Here is a 20487-nt window from a genome sequence, read left to right as displayed (position 1 = left end):
TATAATGGATGTGTAGAGTGTAGGCATACAGTAAATAGGATTTCCCTGGAGGGAATCCGATCTGGCAGCCGGGATGAGAAATCATTCCCAAGAAAATAGATAAATCTGAAAAGAACCCATGACTTTTCCCCACCCCATGATGTGCCCTGTGTGGCTCTCAAGGCATTGTGTAAGGATTATGGTAGTTCAATATTTGGACATCCCCTGAGGTATTTGTGGTTTGTGGGTATACAACTTCTATGAAAGAGAGTAAATAGGCTTAGCACTCAACCAATAAATAGTTTCGGTGTATGTTTTCTTGTTGGCCTTGTCTCACTGTTATGTAGCATCATATTACAAACGCTGATCACACATGAGAGAAACAAAGTGTGCGATTCCAGGGAATTTTCTGAGGAATAACATGCTCTCCCCACCTAGAATATAAAGTGTGGCAATTCTAATGATGGTAATTTAATATTAATGAAGGGGGAATTGCTGCCAATGCTCAAGCATTAAAATACTGTAAAATCATATAAAAGTTCATCCAAAACAAAATGTAAAAAGAGCGGAATCCTGAATGATAAATTAATAATCTTATTTAATTTTATGTATTCATCTTAACCAAAGGCCTATAAGAACTTTTGAATGTGACTGAAAAGATTTGGACCAAGGGCTGTGAATCTTTGTTTGTTTTACTCTTGTATGCAAGAACCAATTTTCCATGAGGAAGAGCCACAAGAGGTGCCAGCAGCACTGCACTGTCAGAGCCTCTGTAGTTTGTTTGTTTGTTTGTTTTATCATTTAATTAGTGACTACTGCTGAGTGTGTGAGTCCTTCTAACTGAAGAATTTTATGGGTTTTTAAAGCTTTCATTAGTTTTACAGCTTGACAGTTTTATAGTATAAATCTTACAAACAGCGATCCATTACTCAGCTGTGCCTGTAACAATTTCATAACTATGTCTCAATGGAGGAAGAGACACATCTCTCTCTCTCCTTCCCCCCCCCCCCCCCCAATGATGGACTTACCTGAATCTAAACAGTGCAAATCAGATGACTTCATTGTGCAGCAACTCCTCCTTACAACTGAAAATAGAGGATCTAAACTTCAAACACATATGGGCCTTTTAGGGAGGAAGGTAGAAGCCTCTGGTGGCCTAGGAGATAAAAGCCTCATGACTTGAAGGTTGGGTTGCTGACCTGAAGGCTACCAGGTTCGAATCCCACCTGGGGAGAGTGTGGATGAGCTCCCTCTATCAGCTCCAGCTCCATGCGGGGACATGAGAGAAGCCTCCCACAAGGATGGTAAAACATCAAAACATCCGGGCGTCCCTTGGGCAACGTCCTTGCAGACGGCCAATTCTCTCACTCCAGAAGCAACTCCGGTTGCTCCTGACAGGAGGAAAAAATAAAAAAGGGAGGAAGGCAAGCTTGCAGTTGAGAGCAGGGAGCCCTCCTGTAGTTGCTTTCTAAGTCTTTCAGTTTCCACCTCTACAGAACTAACTCAGCTGAAAAATCTTTAGTTGAACTACTGTGTGAACAATGCTTTTAACTGTATGTATCTTGCAGCTAATTAGCTCTAAAATAGATGTGTTGTTGAATCCCTTATTTAAATTGGAGCCCCAGACCTCATAGAAGCCTTCTGATCAATGGCTTTGGAAAACAAAAATCCTATCATTTATCTCAATTCAGGGGCACCAGACAAAAAAGCCTTGAGGCAGAATAACTCTGGTCTGATTCTACAACCATTGAAAGCTGTGGTTGGCATTTATCCTCTGAATGGCCAAATTCCAAATTGGGCATCAATACCAAGAGCGAACCTGAACCAAAAACAGCTATTAAATATCAGATGCTCCCCCATGTCCTTTGTGAAACTGCTATTCTCCTGTTTTGGTTATAAGCAGTTTCAGCCCTTCCACACAGCCATATAACCCAGAATATCAAGGCAGATAATCCACAATATTATCTGAGTCCACATTGCCATGTAATCCAGTTCAACGTGGATTTTATACAGCTGTGTGGAAGGAGTCCACATTGCCATATAACCCAGTTCAACGTGGATTTTATACAGCTGTGTGGAATGTTTCGCCAGCCCGACCACACCCAACCTGGTAATGAAAGGGAAAAACCATCTAAAAGCTAATGGGATCTTTCTATTCCAGGTTTTTAAAGACCCTTGCACCAGACCTATGCATTATGTCAACACCCAGGTATGACTTCTCACCCACCATTTCGATATGTGACCCATACCGTATAGTTAAGGCATGAGTTTAAACTGCTTTTGCACTTTGAATTCAGTTTGCTCCAATGCAAATAATTGAAGGACAATGGGTGGAGAAGAAACATTTTAAATGGAGCCAGAAAGGCAAGAAAATGTAGGGTTAATTGGGATTGCCCCTTACAAGTTGGAACAGTTGGAGTGAATAAGGAAGCAATCACTCATGCAAATATCTGTGCATTTCTGGAGAAACTTGTGGGCTTCTGGAGAAATAAGTTCCCCTCCATGCAGCAAATAACATCTGTGATCTGGGCAAAGGGAGCAGATGCTGGGAAAAATTCTGATGTAAAGTCCATTCAAAGATAAGACATAAGGTGGGATTTTCTTCATTTGCCTTCCCAATTGAAAATGGGGACAATCTTCTGGCTATCTCCAATGAGAAAGGACTTTCTTGTTTTCACAGTAACCACCACTGAGCAGCTGGGTGAACATGGCAGAGGTATGTGTTGCAGATATCCCTCCTACTTTTTGGCAAGGAAATATGCAAATCATATAAAAGAGGGACTTTCCAATGTTTCACTGACTTTGACCTTCCTGTTAGTTCACAAGTACTGGACATAAATAAATAATCTTATCTAGTCTAACAAACACTAGCCTTGTTTCTTGTCATTTATCAGCTCTAAATACTAGTTGATGAAAGGAATCCTATTTTTCTTTAACGCTAAGCATCTGTGGTTTTATGTTCTCTTGTTAACAACTTAAAGAATACAATTGCAGCTGGCCCTGACAATTCAAAGGTGCCTTTCTCCCATGCATCAAGGTTGCCTCAGTTTTTTCCAACCCTGCAACCTATATTTGTAACAGCAGTTTAGCCTTCAAATAATAATGAAGAAATTCAGGGCCATGCAGTAAAAAGCATTGTGGGCAGGGAAATATGTTGATAGCTTCCCTTAATGAAATAAAATGCAGAGGGCACCAAAATATAACTTGAAAGTTGGGCAGATCTACAGCTATTTCAGAGCAGTCCATATTTCCATGTTCCTCTCTTTATATTTGTCTTGCGACCCACTCTTAGATAGCTGCTTCTTGCTTTGGAAATATTTTCTCCCCCTTTATCTGTGGTTTGGTTTGTTGCTTATTCCATACTGTTTCTGTGGGACATTACCAATCAGCTAATGGTAGCGCCTTTACATAGGTTATCACAGACAGGTGTCATCAAAGGCTGGTTCTACACTGCTATATAGTCCAGATTATCAAATCAGGTAATCCACATTATCTGCTTTGAAATGGATTATATGAGTCTTCACTGCAGCTCAAAGCAGGTCATCTGGATTTTATATAACAGTGTAGAAGAGACCCTAAAGGCAGACACAAATTGACATCACACAGCTTCAAATGCAAACAGTGACAGTTTATTCCACACTATGCATCAATCACAAACCATAAATAAATGTACTTTTAAACCAATATAATTGTGAATCCTAATTTGCACCAACCACAAATTGTATATGAATGTGCTTTTAAGAACTATGGACAGAAGTCCACAGCATTGTTCAGGAGGCAGCAACAAAGTATGTCCCAAAGAAAAAGAAAACCAAGGAAGCAAGATGGTTGTCTGCTGAGACACTGGCAGTAGCCCAAGAAAGAAGGAAGGCAAAAGGAAACAGCGATAGGGAAAGATATGCCCAATTAAATGCACAATTCCAGAGGCTAGCCAGAAGAGACAAAGAACTATTTTTAAACAAGCAATGCACGGAAGTAGAAGAAGACAATAGAATAGGAAGGACAAGAGACCTCTTCCAGAAAATCAGAAACATCGGAGGCAAATTTCAGGCAAAAATGGGCATGATCAAAAACAAAGACGGCAAGGACCTAACAGAAGCTGAAGAGATCAAGAAAAGGTGACGAGAATATACAGAAGATTTGTATAGGAAGGATAATAATATAGAGGATAGCTTTGATGGTGTGATGAGTGAATTAGAACCAGATATCCGGAGGAGTGAGGTTGTATGGGTCTTAAGAAGCATTGCTAATAACAAGGCAGCAGGAGATGACGAGATCCCAGCTGAGTTGTTTAAAATCTTGGAAGATGATGCTGTCAAGGTAATGCATGCCATATGCCAGCAAATATGGAAAACACAAGAATGGCCATCAGAGTGGAAAAAATCTATTTATATCTCCATACCCAAAAAGGAAATGCTAAAGAATGCTCAAACTTCCGTACAGTGTCACTTATTTCCCATGCTAGCAAGGTAATGCTCAAGATCCTACAAGGAAGGCTCCAGCAATACATGGAGTGAGAGTTGCCAGATGTCCAAGCTGGGTTCAGAAAAGGCAGAGGAACGAAAGACCAAATTGCCAATATCAGCTGGATAATGGAGGAAGGCAGGAAGTTTCAGAAAAACATCTACTTCTGCTTTATTGACTATTCCAAAGCCTTCGACTGCGTGAATCATAATAAACTGTGGCATGTTTTTGGTGGTATGGGGATACCAAGTCACCTTGTCTGTCTCCTGAGAAATCTATATAAAGACCAAGTAGCCACAGTAAGAACAGATCACGGAACAACAGACTGGTTCAAGATTGGGAAAGGAGTGCGGCAGGGCTGTATACTTTCACCCTACGTATTCAACTCGTATGCAGAACACATCATGCGACGTGCAGGGCTTGACAAATCCAAGGCTGGAGTTAAAATTCCTTCCTTCAACTCCTGTTGTGTGTATTTCATTTGATGAATTGGGAGGTGCTGCACACCAAAAAGACCCAAGATCTCAGGCAACACAGGTAGCATGAAAAGAATATGAGAGTTTGCTGTAGAACTTGACACCATTTGGTACAGGGTTGTACTCTGGAATGTTCTATTTTAGGGGCAGTTTGTGGTCAGACTGTTAAGTTTTTAAATTTTTGTTTTGAAAATAAACTTTTTAGTTTAAATGAAGTTCAGAAAAAGTGTGTGTATGTGTGATTCTTTAATTACTGGGAAAGTGGGGTATAATGAAGAAAGGAGGGCAGACATGACACAGAGGTGGACTAAGATAATTGCAGAAAGTAAGTTGTGGCAGTGTGGCATGATCAGAGGTGGCAGATCAACAACAGGTTGTGCACAATGTTGTGTGGTAGGAACCAACACCAAAGATGAGGGTCCTGCTTTTATTTTGGCTTGCCACCATCATGTGATAGTCTTTAATGACATCACGATCATGTTCCAGAAAGTGGAGAAAAAAATAGGATTTTAACTTCCTTTTTCAATGGTTTCAGATTAGAAATGTTATGTGCTGATTACTTCAGAAGTATATTTTTATTTATGGAAAAATTGAAGTTCAGATTATCTTCAATTCAATTCCCTTTTTAAGAACTGCAGAAAATGGAATTGCTTTGCAATGCAGATCTTTAGTACCTTCCCTTCTAAAAGGCTAACATGAATATATTTGGAATTTGATATTCCTGCGCTTTAATTGATTAAATTAAATAAATATCATAAATAAAGAATTGCACTTTCAATAGCCTTTCTGGCTGGCTCTATCATTTTTGAATGGTTACGCAATGTCCTGTACTTTGGGAGAAGCTTGAAGATAATATTTCCAAAGGTAATGTGTCATTTGGGCATCATTTTTCTAAATCTCTGATAAACAGTCATTTCCCTAATGTATCCCCACTACAGTACTTAAAAAGACATACAAGATACTAGCAAATCCCAGTGGGAAACTATAAATTTATTTCTCCTAGCACCTTCTATCTATTTGCAATGCTGGTCTCAGAAGCATTGTTTTTTCTAAGTTTTCAAATTGTTATGAATAGCAGAAAGTTGTGCACAACACTTTAGTAAGTCTAGATTAGAAAAAACCAATAATGCCACCTTCACACTTTCTATAGCCTACATCCCTTCTCCCACCCCTGCTTGCAAATAAGAAGATTCTCTACAGAGAAGGCAGTAAATATCTCACTGTGATACTTTTCATGGTGTTATAACATAGAATATTTGTGAAACCATTATAGGGCACTTCCACAGAACATACAAACTGGAATTAAAATGTCTTTCACAGTAGGCTCTCGCAAAAGCAAACAGATGTAGCCTCTCCTGGCTTGTGTGTTTCTCTGCAGTAATACTTTTGCCATCATAACAATGTTGTGTGATTTCAGATCCACTAAAATCGCACGTTCGAGGAGTCTGGTGTGTCTAGCTAATCCAGAAGGTCGAATAAGAAACAGACGGGTTAAAAAGCAAAAACAGAGATTTATTCTCAGTGGCCAGAAAGGATGTCAGTGGAGAAAGCACTCTAAAATACTGACATATCCCAATTGTGAACACATGGGTGTATTTAGAGTACATTTGACAGAAAGAAAAGGCAGTACAGAACAATTTAAAATTGGCACAATGGTTTCCCATGGGTCCTGAGGGTGTCAGATTGGATCTAGAGATTCATTGAAGGAAGTTCAAGTCTGCTTTTGCACCTGAGCCAATTAGAGGTGACGTGGGGAATTTAATAAACTGTCATTAAACTAACCCCTTATAAGATATATGGACACAAAAATTGTAATAATGAAATGTATGGAGACACAACATGTCTCATGGAAACCTATCATGTATATATTTAAAAATATGATTTATAGCTTATTTCACATAGACATAGCTTATTTCACATAAAGGTTTCCCTTCATTCTTATGCCACACACTGCAAATGACACACTAATGTGTAGTGACACACAGTTCAGAAAGCTTTGCTCTAGTGCTTATAAGAGCATATTTATAGGTCAGAATGTTCAGTCTCTCTTCTGTCCATTTTTGGGTGAGAAACAAGACTTTTCCAATTGTCTAAATATGTTTGTCTAATGAGGAAGTCTCACACCTAAGACTGACTGGCAATAACATTGCAGAGTTAGGCATGATCTGTTGCATATCAATACCAGTTTCTCTGGGTCAATGTTATAATTCTGCTAGAAAACATACAGCAAGATCATGCCCTTCAGGCTGAGGCTGATTTCAAAGGACTTATGAAAAATAGGAAAAATCTCAAAGAGTTTCAGGGAAAAAGCAGTGCCTTGAAAAGCTTCCATCTGTAATGGTTTGAGGTTTGGACTACAATTTTGGGACAAGGGTTCAAATCCCTACTTGGCCATGAAAACTCACTGGGTAACCTGGGGGAAAATCAGTCTCTGAGGAAGGTAATGGCAACCATCTTCTGATAAAATCGTACCAAGGCAATCTTGTGATAGGTTCACAACAATAACAAAGTTGAAGGCACAAAACAATAACAAAATATAGACAGACCTATTATTGTGTGTTTCTGGTATTGCTTTGGTTGCTGTAGTTACTCCTAGATACTGATTTGGTCCATGTCCTCCTCTCAGACAACGCACAGGCAATAATCCCAAATCTTCAGAGTCTGGGTCTTGGCATCTCAGCCCCTGGGATGTCTTTGATCTTGCAACCTGAAAAGCACTTTCTCCCTGCCATGCTGAGAAACTGAGATGGAATTGTATCTTGCAAAAAGACTGAACAATAATCCTCCTCTTCACATATATTATTTTCCTCCTCAAGTGGCACTTATGAGCACACAGCAATAAAAATGGTATGAAAGATCTGCTTTCCAAAGTATATTGCCATCTGTTTGAGGGGGGCATAGATGAGGCTTTCCTGGGAAGAATAAAATATTGTATACTATCTGGATTATCATACCATTGACTTGAATGCATTGCTGTTTACTTATCACTTAAAGAATTACAATCCTGTAAAATCATACAATGTACACTATTGTAGCATCAGCTACAACCAAGACACTTCAAGATGAAACATTCCCAACTGAAACATGCTGAGTGGTGGATATTTTACTAGATATTAACAGGCTTTCCTTCCAAGTGTGGAGGTCCTCCCTATAGTCCAAAATCTCAGGATCCATTTCCAGCATGCCAGATCTAATTGATTCCAATGAAAAGCTCACAAGGTGGAGGGCAAAGGGAAGGATTTCCATGATTAGGTGATAGATCTGACTTAATGGGTTTAGGATTTGTATAGGTGGGTGGAAAAGTGGCTTTTACCAAAGGCTGGAGTTGCATCCTTGTTGGTACTTATGAGTCATTGTGAGAGGAATAAGGAGCTGGATGTGGGGTATGTTGTGGGGTATCCCCCTTGTTCTTTTGGAATCAGAGAGGCAACTTTCAGTCATTCTTGGATGCTTGTTTTCCTGGGGTCCTTGTTTTAGGACAAAACCCTTGCTTTTATAAAGGGGGAAAGTTGAAGGTATACTGCATCTTTTAAATATTCAGCTAGCTGCCTCATAGACTTACTGGCTGAAAGCTGCAAAATACAGTAAAAAGATCACAAAGCATTAAACAGATTTTATGTGCTTGCTTACATAATTTCTCACTTGAGCTGACAGTGATTGTTTTACATAGCATTCTATTATTTATATTGTTCATTTACATCATGCTGTCTGTGGACTTCATGAAGCTGCCTTTCAGACTCAAGATTCTCCTCTCAAATGTTCCCTACTGGAAAACAAATCATGTAGAAATGCAATTTTCCTCTTCCAAAAGCCTGTACTTTGACTAGTATACATTCCTGAGAATGCAATCTTACTTTCTGAACTCCAGAGGAACAGAAGGTTTATGGGAACAGAGAATGGATGAGAGAATCGTGCAAACTTTACAAGATGTGATTGTCTAGCATTTCCTAAGTTAAAAGACATTCTTCTATGAAGAAATACTACTGTAATGTACATCTCTAGTAGAGTTGATGAACTAATGGCCTTCCAGATGTCATCAAGCTCCAAGTCCAATCAGCTCCAGCCAGCAAGTGTCAGGAATAATGTGCCCAGCCCTTCGGTAGATAATGTCTCAGTAATGTGATAAACTCATAATATATGTAGTTACCACAGAATCTGTCTAGGTTGTGAAAAGTTTCTGTCACAACTCACTGGTACTAGAAACACACATTATTGGTTTTGAAGATAGCTGATAGTGCAATTCTGTTAAACCCTGTGCTGTTTATGGTGCCCCTCCCTCGATCTAGGAGCCTCCCAAATTCGACTGGGGAAAAATCCAATTTTTGGTTCAGTAGCCAGAAGATTCAGGAAGATCTGCCCATTGGCAACAATGGGGAACTTACAAGGCTCCCCTTTCCATCATTTTTAGGGCATCAGTCTTACGAAACCATTGTTTTTGGTGTCCTTTCCTTTAATCTCCTTCAGCTAGCCCTAGGTTAAGGCATCAGGCTTAAGAAAGCACTTTTTCTGGGACCTTTTCCTTTAATATCCTTCAACTAGACCTGGGGAGGAATTGAATTCTCTCTGTGGGGACTCAGGGAGTCAAGCTATTCCTTCCCTTCAGTAAACCAAGCAATATGTAAACTAACACCCCATCCTCCAAATGCCTTTTAAATAAATAAATTACATTATAAATGATAAATTATAGTCCATAAATGAATTGAATCCAAAAGCAAGATCCTAAAAGCAAGAAGACATTGAGATAGAACATGGAGCATGCAAGTGGCTTTCTTCTTCTTCTGATTGGCTTAGACAGACAGCAGGGCACACAGTCTCATGGGAAACCAGTATGCACACAGTTGCCTCCCTCTTTGCACTTCACGTGTAGCCGAAAAAAACAGAAGATAGCCATTTTCAGCAACCATGTGATCTGTTGCAGTCAAAAAAAGATACAGAAACAGTCATAACAGCTGGAATAGCCAGAGCCCATTTTTTAAAAAAGATCTGTGCGCAGTCCTAATAGCTGGTGAACAACTGAATTGTAGCCCGAAGCTTCTTTGGACACGGAAGTATTTTCAGGCTTTGTTCTGGAGTGACCCCAGCTATAAAGAAGGGGCCACTGAGGCCAAATACACAGAGGGAACTAAATACTTGCCCCCTTCAGATTTTTGCCTATCACAGAGCAGCAATAAGGTGTTTTCCCTTAACAAGGACAGAGCATCTGCTCCAGTTATTTTTGTTCAAAGTAAAAGACATCAATATTGTATGAAGTGATTAGTAAGGGAGAACTATAGAGGGTATGTCTATCTGTTTGTTTCCCCTCTCTGTTTGTTTGTTTCATCTGTGTATTCAAGTCTTTTTCACTTTGGGTTGCTGCGAGTTTTTCGGGCATTATTGTCTCCTAACATTTCACCTGCATCTGTGGCTGGCATCTTCAGAGTTTCCCTTCCTGTCTAAAGAGGCCCCTTCCTCCTGCCAAAAGTTAGTCATTTGTGTTCCTTGGTCTGGGGGCTCATCCTGACAGTACAGTAGAGTCTCACTTATCCAACGTTCTGGATTATCCAACACATTTTTGTAGTCAATGTTTTCAAAACATCGTGATTTTGGTGCTAAATTCGTAAATACAGTATTTACTACATAGCATTACTGCGTATTGAACTACTTGTTCTGTCAAATTTGTTGTATAGCATGATGTTTTGGTGCTTAATTTGTAAAATCATAACCTAATTTGATGTTTAATAGGCTTTTCCTTAATCCCTCCTTATTATCCAACATATTCACTTATCCAATGGCCAGTTTATGTTGGATAAGTGAGACTCTACTGTACCTTTACTCAGGCACTCCCAGTTCAAAATGGAGTGTGTCCAAATGACGGCTCCAGTAAAAGAGGATTAATTCAAGACAAAGGAGGAAAACGCTGCTTTATCCTGAATTAATTAGATAGTCCATTAGACTTTGTGAAAGGACCAGGTCTAATGGGCTACGGCCCTGTGTGGACAGCAGGGAGTCCTGGGACTTCCCTGGGGCCTGTCCATATACTCCAGGAGCCCAGAAGGTGCAAGATGACCCCTCTTCCCATCCCCCTAAAAACCTTTTAAAAGAATTTAACTTACCTGGTCACCATTAGGCCTTGGAATACACTTCCTGGAATGTACCAATATGCTGAGGAAGTGAGGGGGGGGGGCGAACCGCTCCTGCCTCCTCCAGCTTCCTCGTGTGTAATTGGTACATTCCAAAAAATGTGCTGCAAGGTCTAATGGTGGCCGGTAGGTTATTTTTACTTTTTAGGGCTTTTCTGGGGGGGGGGGGGTGTTTTCTGTCCTGGTGTTCTGCTGGAAAGCTTGGCAGGACATCTGGACATCTGACACAGAAAAGCATGTACTTTCTGGGGCATATGTGGACTTTAACTCGGGTGCAACCATGTTTTTAAAACGTGATTGCTTCCAAGTTAAATAGCTGTGTGGAAGCGCCCTGGGCAGGCCCGTAGCCAGGAATTTGATTCGGGGGGGGGGGGGGGGAATTTGATTGGGGGATGGGGCTGAGTCAGAGTGAGAGAGGATCTATCCTAGCAAACTTTTTGTATCGTTATCCCAATACCCCTATGCATATGGGATATATTGAGCATGGTGATCAGATCATGATATGAATAAACATAACCGTTTAAATAATAAATGTAAGGCCTTCTCGCGAACCACCCTGAGAATTTGGAGGGGGGGCAAGTCCCTCAAGCCCCCCCCCAGCTACATGCCTGGCCCTGGGAAAGGAGTATGCACAAGTTGGCTTACACCCATCCTTAGAAGCTCTTCTGCTGAATTTTATGTCATTTTCATATGTTTGTGTCCTATTCTATCCCAAGATGAGTTTCCTGGAAGAAAAAAACCCTTCCAAGAACATCCTATTCTTTCTGTTTTCTGCCAGAACCTCATATTGCACTGCTACACTCTATTCTGCTTGATATCGTTGCTAAATATCCCTACTAGGCTTGATCGATCCACGAAAAATTTGATTCTAAACTCGTTTCAAAACTAGAGGGGGGCAGCTTTTCGTTTCTGATGGTATTTCCGAATTTGGCCCCCCAAAAAATTCGAAATTAACGAAAATTCGTTATTTTCTAAATTAATTCGTTAATGGCGGACGCGCATGCGCAATTCCCAAAAACAGCACAGAGGGAGAGGACTTTACAGGACTCTCCCACCCTCATTTTTTGAGTGATCTTCTTCCAACTTGGTACAGTGGTAGAAGACATTTAACACTGATAGCTCACCAAAATTTGGAACGTTTCCCTTATCCTCTGATTTTTGGCGAATTTTCATAGCTTTTATAATAAACCATTTTTTAATAATTGCAGAAATCTGTTCCTGGTTTGAAAGTCTTATTTCCTGTTAAATTGGGTTGTCTTTACTGTGAAAGTCATTGTTCTACTTCAGAAACTTTGTTTTTGTGGCTGAAACTTTGTTAAATTGGTGTGTGTGTGATATATACTGTGTATATATATATATAGTCCCTGCATAATGTGTGTGTGTGTATATAGGTAAAGGTAAAGGTATCCCTTGACGTTAAGTTCAGTCATGTCTGACTCTGGGGGTTGGTGCTCATCTCCATTTCTAAGCCCAAGAGCCAGTGTTGTCCATAGACACCTCCAAGGTCATGTGGCCGGCATGACTACATGGAGTGCCATTACCTTCCCGCCACAGCGGTACCTATTGATCTACTCACATTGGCATGTTTTCAAGCTGCTAGGTTGGCAGAAGCTGGAGCTAACAGTGGGCACTCACTCTGCTCCCGGGATTTGAACCTGGGACCTTTCGGTCTGCAAGTTCAGCAGCTCAGTGCTTTAACACATTTCGCCATCGGGGCTCATGTATATATAATATACATACACATACACACAATGTGGAGAATATGTGGAAAGGTAGATAGATAAGTTGGGAGCCACAGCGAAGGCACCTTCCTGGGAGCAAGGTCTAATAATAATAATAATAATAATAATAATAATAATAATAATAATAATAATAAATCCCTTACAATATCCAAGATGGCTCACTGCTACAGAATCTTGGGAGGTTTAGTTTGATATGGTACCATTATTGGCAGAGAAAGCTAAGCTGTAGGAGTTGAAATCCAATCATTTATCCTCCCTATAGAATCAATTTTATATGCATTTTTAGCTACAGAAAAGCTAAAATCAGGACAGTAAAAGAACAACACCCAGAAAATGGGAATTCCAGACAGGAAACAATCAGGGCCAGCTAATACCTCCCAACAAAGGATTCCCCCAGGTAGGAAGCAGCCAGGCTTTGAAGCTGCAAGGCTATTCAATGCTAATCAAGGTGACCAATTGCAACATTCACACTTGCCTCCCACAGACAAGAGTTCTTTCTCCCACCCTGGACCTTCCACAGAATAAACCCCACTTGCCTAGCTTCGCACAGACGTCAAAACCTCTGAGTATCAGGCCTGAGCTGAGGCGAGGCGGCAGCGGCCATTTTCCCCCTCCGTCTTCCTCCTCCTCCTCGGCCTCCTTCCCCCTCGCCCCCTCCCATTGGCTGAGCCCATGACGCCCCTTTTGCTGAGGGGCAAAAGGAAAGGGCCTGAATGGTGGGAGTTTGGGTGATTTGCAAAAGCTGTTTTTTCCTAACGAAAAAAACGACGACATAACGAAAAACGGCCTCTCGCGATTCGAAACCGCGATATCCAGACGTGTGGACAACCAATGCCGTATATTGCTTCAAAACAAACGAAAATAACGAATTAATAACGGTTAACGGGGAAAACGAATTATTTGAGCAAGCCTAATCCCCACAGTTTTGAAATATGAGGCCTAATTAAATAAATAAATCTTTACTGCCTGAAGTAAAAATACAAGAAAAACTGAATTCTAAAAATTTTCCTAATGGCAGAGCAGATTTGTTTGGTCTGTGATTTTATGTAATCAGAAACAATTTTCTTGACTCTTGTCCTTTTCAGTGTATTATTTGAGAATGGTTACCTGACACAATTTCTGATTCCTCTCTGATTGTAGCCTATGGCTCATTTTCAATAGTTTTTCCCAGCTACAAATTTGAAATGAGAGCAAGTTATGTTCCCCAATGAAAAGACAGAACATGGCCTATCTTAGGAATCTAGCGTACCACAGGAAAAAAAAAAGATTGCTAATCATTTTTTATGGCCTAGATAGAATGATGTTGCTGCATTCAGCAATTAAAAGATGGATCTAGCTGTTTCAGGTGCAAAGAAAGAAGTAAAATTGGCTTTGCTGATATGAAAAAAGCAAATAAAATGCTTTTGCTAGCAATATTAGTAAGAAAACAAAATAACAATGAAAGCAATATAATGCTGAATGAACAAAGTATAGTAATACTTAATCAGCAATTTGAGGAAATAAAGTTGCTTCAATCAACAAATCACTCAGGACATCTGGTCAAGTTGAATATTAAATGAAGGCCAATACATGCTAGTCCACATGGCACAGTGGTCTAGACAATACTAGATGTGTCCTTCAAGGGAAACCCACACAGCAGAAGCAAATACCTACTTTGATATAAATTTTCTAGTTAGCCAATGATGTAGTGCTTTGAGCTGGTCAGGTGTAATGGTTTGAATATTGGGCTATGGTTCTGGAAATCAGCATTTAATTTCCTCCTCAGCCATGGAAACACATTCAGTGACCTTGGTTAAGTCATATACTGTCAGCCCCTGGAAAATCTGTGACAGCTTCACCTTAAGATTTCCATAGGTTAGAGAAGACTTGAAGGCACACAACAAAAACAAAGCTAGTTAAAAGAGACTACAATGAAGCCTTAACCAGGGGTGGACAGCCACTGGTGGTCCAGCTCAATCCCTCTCCTACTCCCCCCCCCCCCCCACAACACACTATAGATGGAAGTAGTGACTTCTGGGTAATCTGGTGCTAAATTTTAGTCACTCTTGGTTTGCTGAGCATTATTGTCAGCCAATTTTGGACATTTTCTATCCTTGCTGGAGTTTTGGGATGTTTGGAAATTAAATTAAGCCAAAGTGCTTCATTTCAGTCTTTGGGAAGCAGATTGGCTAATTTTTAGGTAACATTTTTCATCTTTGTTTAAAAAGATATTAGGGTCTGCGGTTTTGTTTGCGAGCGTGTGGGGTGGCAAATGGGAATTAGGAACCCATATATTCAAGTACACACTTTCCTACGTCTATACTAAATGTTATTCTTGGAATTTGCATACTACAGTCATGGAAACTGTTGTTTGTGACATCCATATCTTCTCTGGATTTTAGCCCAAACTTTGAAGACATACATTTTAGGGAAAGGGTTCATCACCTTGTTTAGTTCATTTCACGTTCATTCAGAAACTTGGAGTTGTCTTAGTGCTCCACTCACATGGAAGCTATTGTTTCCCACTACCTGAGAAATCTTTGAGTGGAACTGATCAAGGAACTTGTGATTGCTTTTTAGTTTTTACATATAACTTGGCTGAAGAACATCTCTTATAAGTTTATTGTAGTGGTTGCAATACTCCAGACAGTTTTCGATGACACACACTTTCTTGACCCATTTCAAACTGGCTTCAGAGCAGGATATAGAGTTGAGATTGCTATGGTCGTCTTAGTGGGGGATCTCCATCTTAACACTGATGGGGAGTGTTTCCCTGTTGGTGCTTCTAGATCTCTCAGCAGTGATTGATACCATTGACCATGGTATTCTTCTGTTTTGAGAGTCAGAGGCACCGTTTTGCAGTGGTTCTGATTGTACAGTGTTCCCTCACTACTTCGCAGTTCGCTTTTTGCAGACTTGCTGTTTTGTGTTTTTTAATAAACACTAAAATAATAGTATAAATCATAAAATAATATTATAAATCCCTTATAAATCCCTCTTGCTTCCTTTCTAAAGAGAAGCTTAAGGAAGAGAGAGAAAAGGAGGCTGAAGCAGCTTTGTTTTCGCCTTGCAAGTGGCAGTGGCAGTGGCGGGAGCACATATGCCCGTGCTTGAGAGGCGATGAGAGAACAGAGACGCTACTAGCAGACAACACAAATATAGCATCCCTACTTTGTGGATTTTCACTTTTCGCGGGTTGTCCTGGATCGTAACCCCCGTGATAAGTGAAGGAACACTGTACCTCATTCCTGATGGTGACACTTGGGGATAGCTGCTCCTATAAAAAGGGGCTGTTATATGGCATCCCACAGGGTGCCGTATTATCGTCCATGCTTTTTAATAGTATTGTGTTTTATCTCTCTGCTTTAACCGCATTGAGCCACAAGAAGAGGCAGGAAATACATTTATCTTTTCTCCTCTTCCTTGTTATTAGAGTGTCAAATGCCTACCAATCTTTGTTGAAGGAAGCAGAAGATTTTCTTTTGCCCAAGTGTAAAAAACAACTAACCCAAAATAATTGTGCAGTAACATTTTGGCAATTCTGTTTTTAATTAACCAGAGAGATACAACTGAGTTTCTACAAGAGACTTTCAAAACGGGTCTCTCGAAAAGTGTGAAATAAGCATGCACCCTGGGAGAATAAATTTGGCTCCTCTTAGGGAAGAGTTTAACAAAGGCTGTCTTTTGTGTAAAACAGGGGTGCAAACTGGATAGCCTGAGATAAATTTTTTTATTAAATCAAATATTTCCTCATAAAGAATAAGGAAAGAGGGAAGTAAGAAAAAACATACACTTGTTATTACGTACATTGGAGTCAGGGTCATCGAGCTCCATAGGGCTTGCTTCTATGCAGACATATTGGATGATTAAACTGTTATAATGGCCACACTCTGTTCAATTAGTAAAGAAGTGCACCAAGCCTTTCTTCTTTGTTTGATCTGATGCAACTTTGCAACTAGCTGGCAAAGTTTACAGTACATGGTTTCCAACTTCAAGGAATTTCAGGACTCCCAAAATGACACTGACTGCATGGGCTCAGTGCCTTCACTCTCCTCCGTATTACCATTTCTAAAACTGTGTGTCCTTACTCTAAATAGGGTCCCCTCACTCAATCCTGAGGTTCCAAAAATTAGGCAAATTCTAGATGCCACCTTTTTGCTGTTTTAGACATTTACCTGAATCTGTTGTGCAATGTTCATGGACGCTGCAGAAGATGATTCAGCTGTACTCCATGAAAAGAAGAACCAGCCAGTTTAGCAAGCCTTGCAAATGTTGCTTTATCAGTAAATGTTTGATTTTTATACTTGTTTTATATTTGAACTTATATTGGGAATCACATAAAATGTATCAGGCCAAAAGGGATTGCAAGTGGAAAGCCCTGCTCTATATAACATTGCTGTGGGGCATTAAGAGCTATGATTTACAGGAAGGACCAAAAGCAGAATGAGATAAAGAAAAAGCCCCCATTTTCATTTGCTAAAGTTAAAACGACTAGTGTTATCAGAAGCTCTGAGTCTCAGCTGATTTCTATATGCAATTAAACAGCTGTTTTATGAGCAAAGTTGATTTTCAATTTGTACTCCAATCCATCTCAAGATCCCTCTAGGAACTTTCTTACCACCCAACTTTTTCAGACCACATTTTTTGGATGTGATGACCCAGGGGTTTTGAAACTAACCACTTAGATTAAAGAGGAAGCTCCTAATCCAACCATAGCTCCTGTTTCTGATTCAAGCTGCTAAAGTACACTGGCAATGACTTTATTTTATTTTTCTTGTTTTTAAAAAATCATGACAGGTGATTTCTTAAGAAGAATAGAGATAATTATGTTTTAAAAAATCTCCAAAAGAGTTAATTTTTTCACATAGAAGACCTCCATGCCGATGATGCTAAGAAACAACCTGCAAGAATTCACAGTAGATAGGAACTTGTCTGAATCTAATTTTTTTTCCAGTCTGCAAAGATGGAGTAGTTGCCAAAAGAGCCTTTTCACTGGCAATATAATTCAAATCTGTGTGTTCCTTTGGGTTTTCATGAGAAAAAAAATTGGAAGCCGATTAGACAACGTATTTATTTATTCAGAATATTTGTATGCGGGCTTTCTGTAAAAGAGATTCAAATAATGAACAAAATGCCCAAATGACCAGCAATGGAAGCATGAAAACAACAGGATAATAAATAATTAAGAACATATCTAAAAGTTCAGAGCAATGAAAGATAAACATGAAAAGACCTAACTCTAGAAACATTTACCAACTCTTAAAACACATTGAGGACTAAAAAGGTTTCAACATTATTTAAAGTGATAAAAGAGTTGGTGTCTCCATTACTTGCCAGGATACTCTACAGACATATTTCCACTACTGAGAATTTCCTTCAGCCCACAAAATTATTTGTAATTAATTTCCTTTTCCAATTTGCTGTTAATGTGTGCCTTCAAGGCATTTCAGATTTAGGGTGACCCTAGAAAACTAGTATGGTAAAGTGGTTTAAGTACTGGAGACCAGACCCAGTGACAGAAATTCACTCGATGATCTCTTTCAAGTCACATCTCTAAACCTCAAAGGAAGGCAAACTCTCTCTGAACAAATCTTGCCAAGAATACACCACCTTACGGTCTCCATACGTTGCAGATGACTGGGACACAACAACAACAGAAGGCAAATTTCTTGGCAATGTTTCTTTCCCATTGCCTTTCTTTGAAGTTGGGGGAGTATGACTTGCCCAAGATCACACAATTCACTGAACAGGGATTTGCAAGTTAGTCTCTCGAACTGTAGTCCAACTCCCAGACCTCTATATATGGAAATTTTTCAAGGCACTGTTCTTTTCCTGAGAGTCATCCTATTCATTTTGGATGTGGAAAAGGTTGCCCAGGCTCTGAAACACAAGGTGAAGACTTATTGATTAAAATATTTATTACATAACTATCTATATTAACCTGTCCTACATCGAAGGTCCTAAAAACCATGTATGACAATCTAAAATAATGCAAAACCTAGCCATGTTGTGATCCCTGGGTCCCTAAAGCTTTAATGAAAATCCATATTTTCAATGAGGCTAATATGAATGGCTAACCAGATTCCAAGGAGAGAACAGTCCATAACCAAAAATCCACAGCTGAGAAAGCCTTTTGCAACCTTCTATGCAATGAATTATTCTCACTGAGGGGATATAGGGGGTGTCTTTCCTGGTAAATTCAAATGGTGGGTAATTGTTCATAAGGAGAGCTGTTCTTTCAGGTATTGGTATCTCAGGCTGTAGAGGACTTTGAATGTCATCAATAGCATTGCGAATTGAGGCTGGACACTCACTGATAAGCATCATTTAACTGTTCCAAATTTGGCAGAGATATTTCCAGTTTATCCTTTGTAGTCTCAACTGCTTTTAAATTGTCCCACTTTCTCTCCCCCCCCCCTTCACTTTGTCTTTTGGCTTATATCAGTTGTTGCCTGCTGAGTTCAAAGTCTAAAAGTGGTTTGCACTCAATCAGAAGGGAGGACAGAAGACGAGGAGGAGATTCTTGCTCTTCCCAGTTGGCTCAGCTTATGTGGTTTTTTCCCTTCCTTAATAATTTTGGCATCTTGATCCTATTATGATGATGCTTTTTCACATGTGTCCTGGTTTTCATTTGTGAAATGTTGGAAACTATGCTGAAGGTGCTTCATACCAGCCACATGACCTAGGAGGTGTCTATGGCCAACGTCAGCTCTTTGGCTTAGAAATGGAGATGAGCCTCACCTCACAGAATCAGACTTGACTAGACTTAATGTTAAGGGGAAACGTTTACTTTTACATTTTATGCTGAAGGCCAATGTAGTTCCTTTAGAATAGGCATGTCCAAAGTCCATCCCGAGGTGCCAAATGTGGTGCTTATTCAAATTTTCACTGACTTCCCTCCCTTCCTCACTTGTTTCTTTCTTCCCTTCCTTCCTTGACTTCCTTCCTTTCTTCCTTCTTGGGTATTAGGGCCCTGAAAAAGATGAGCTCCTCGGGAGGAGAGAAAGAGATGGCAGCCTCTTATGTCCCTTCACCCTGATTAAGCGTCACCTTCACAATCGGTGGCTCCGGCTTCAGACATCCCATCCCACTGGTTCCTTGTCTCTCACTTTTTCCACAACCTAAAAAAAAAAAAAAAATCTTTATAAGGAAGGCTCCCCAATTGCACAGCTTGCCCCAGGTGTTTGCTGCTGCTGCTTCCTTCCTTTCCTTCTCTGCCCTGCCTATATGCTGTTTCACTGCCCCACATTTTCCAAAAAGACTGCCCTTTGCTGTGGTTCCTCCCTTGGGAAGAAAAAGGGAGAGTCGGATGGCAACTATAAGCCTCCCCTGCCACTACCAAAGCCTTCCTGACAAATGGCCATGTTGCCTCTGCTGAAAAATCTCCAGAGAAGGAGATTCCACCAGACTCAGGCAGCATATGCCACTTTCTGAAATGACTTGGCGGCACACAACAACAATCCTAATTAACTTGACTCTCTCATCAGCCAAAAGCAGGCCCACATTTCCCACTGAAAGACTGGTACATTTATGTTGGAATAATTTGTTTTTCGTTTTGCACTAAGACATATGCAAGAATAAGAATGAATAAGAATGAATTCATTATTTTTCAAACTATAGTCTGACCCTCCAACAGGCCGAGGGACCGTGAATTGGCTTAAAAAGTTTGGATACCCTTGCTTTAGAATCATTGTTGCGTACTTTCTGTAGGATGATCCTGCCAGCAAT

Source organism: Anolis carolinensis, chromosome 4, assembly GCF_035594765.1.
Source record: "Anolis carolinensis isolate JA03-04 chromosome 4, rAnoCar3.1.pri, whole genome shotgun sequence".
In the NCBI taxonomy this organism is placed as follows: domain Eukaryota; kingdom Metazoa; phylum Chordata; class Lepidosauria; order Squamata; family Dactyloidae; genus Anolis; species Anolis carolinensis.
Note: the sequence above shows the minus strand (reverse complement) of the source record.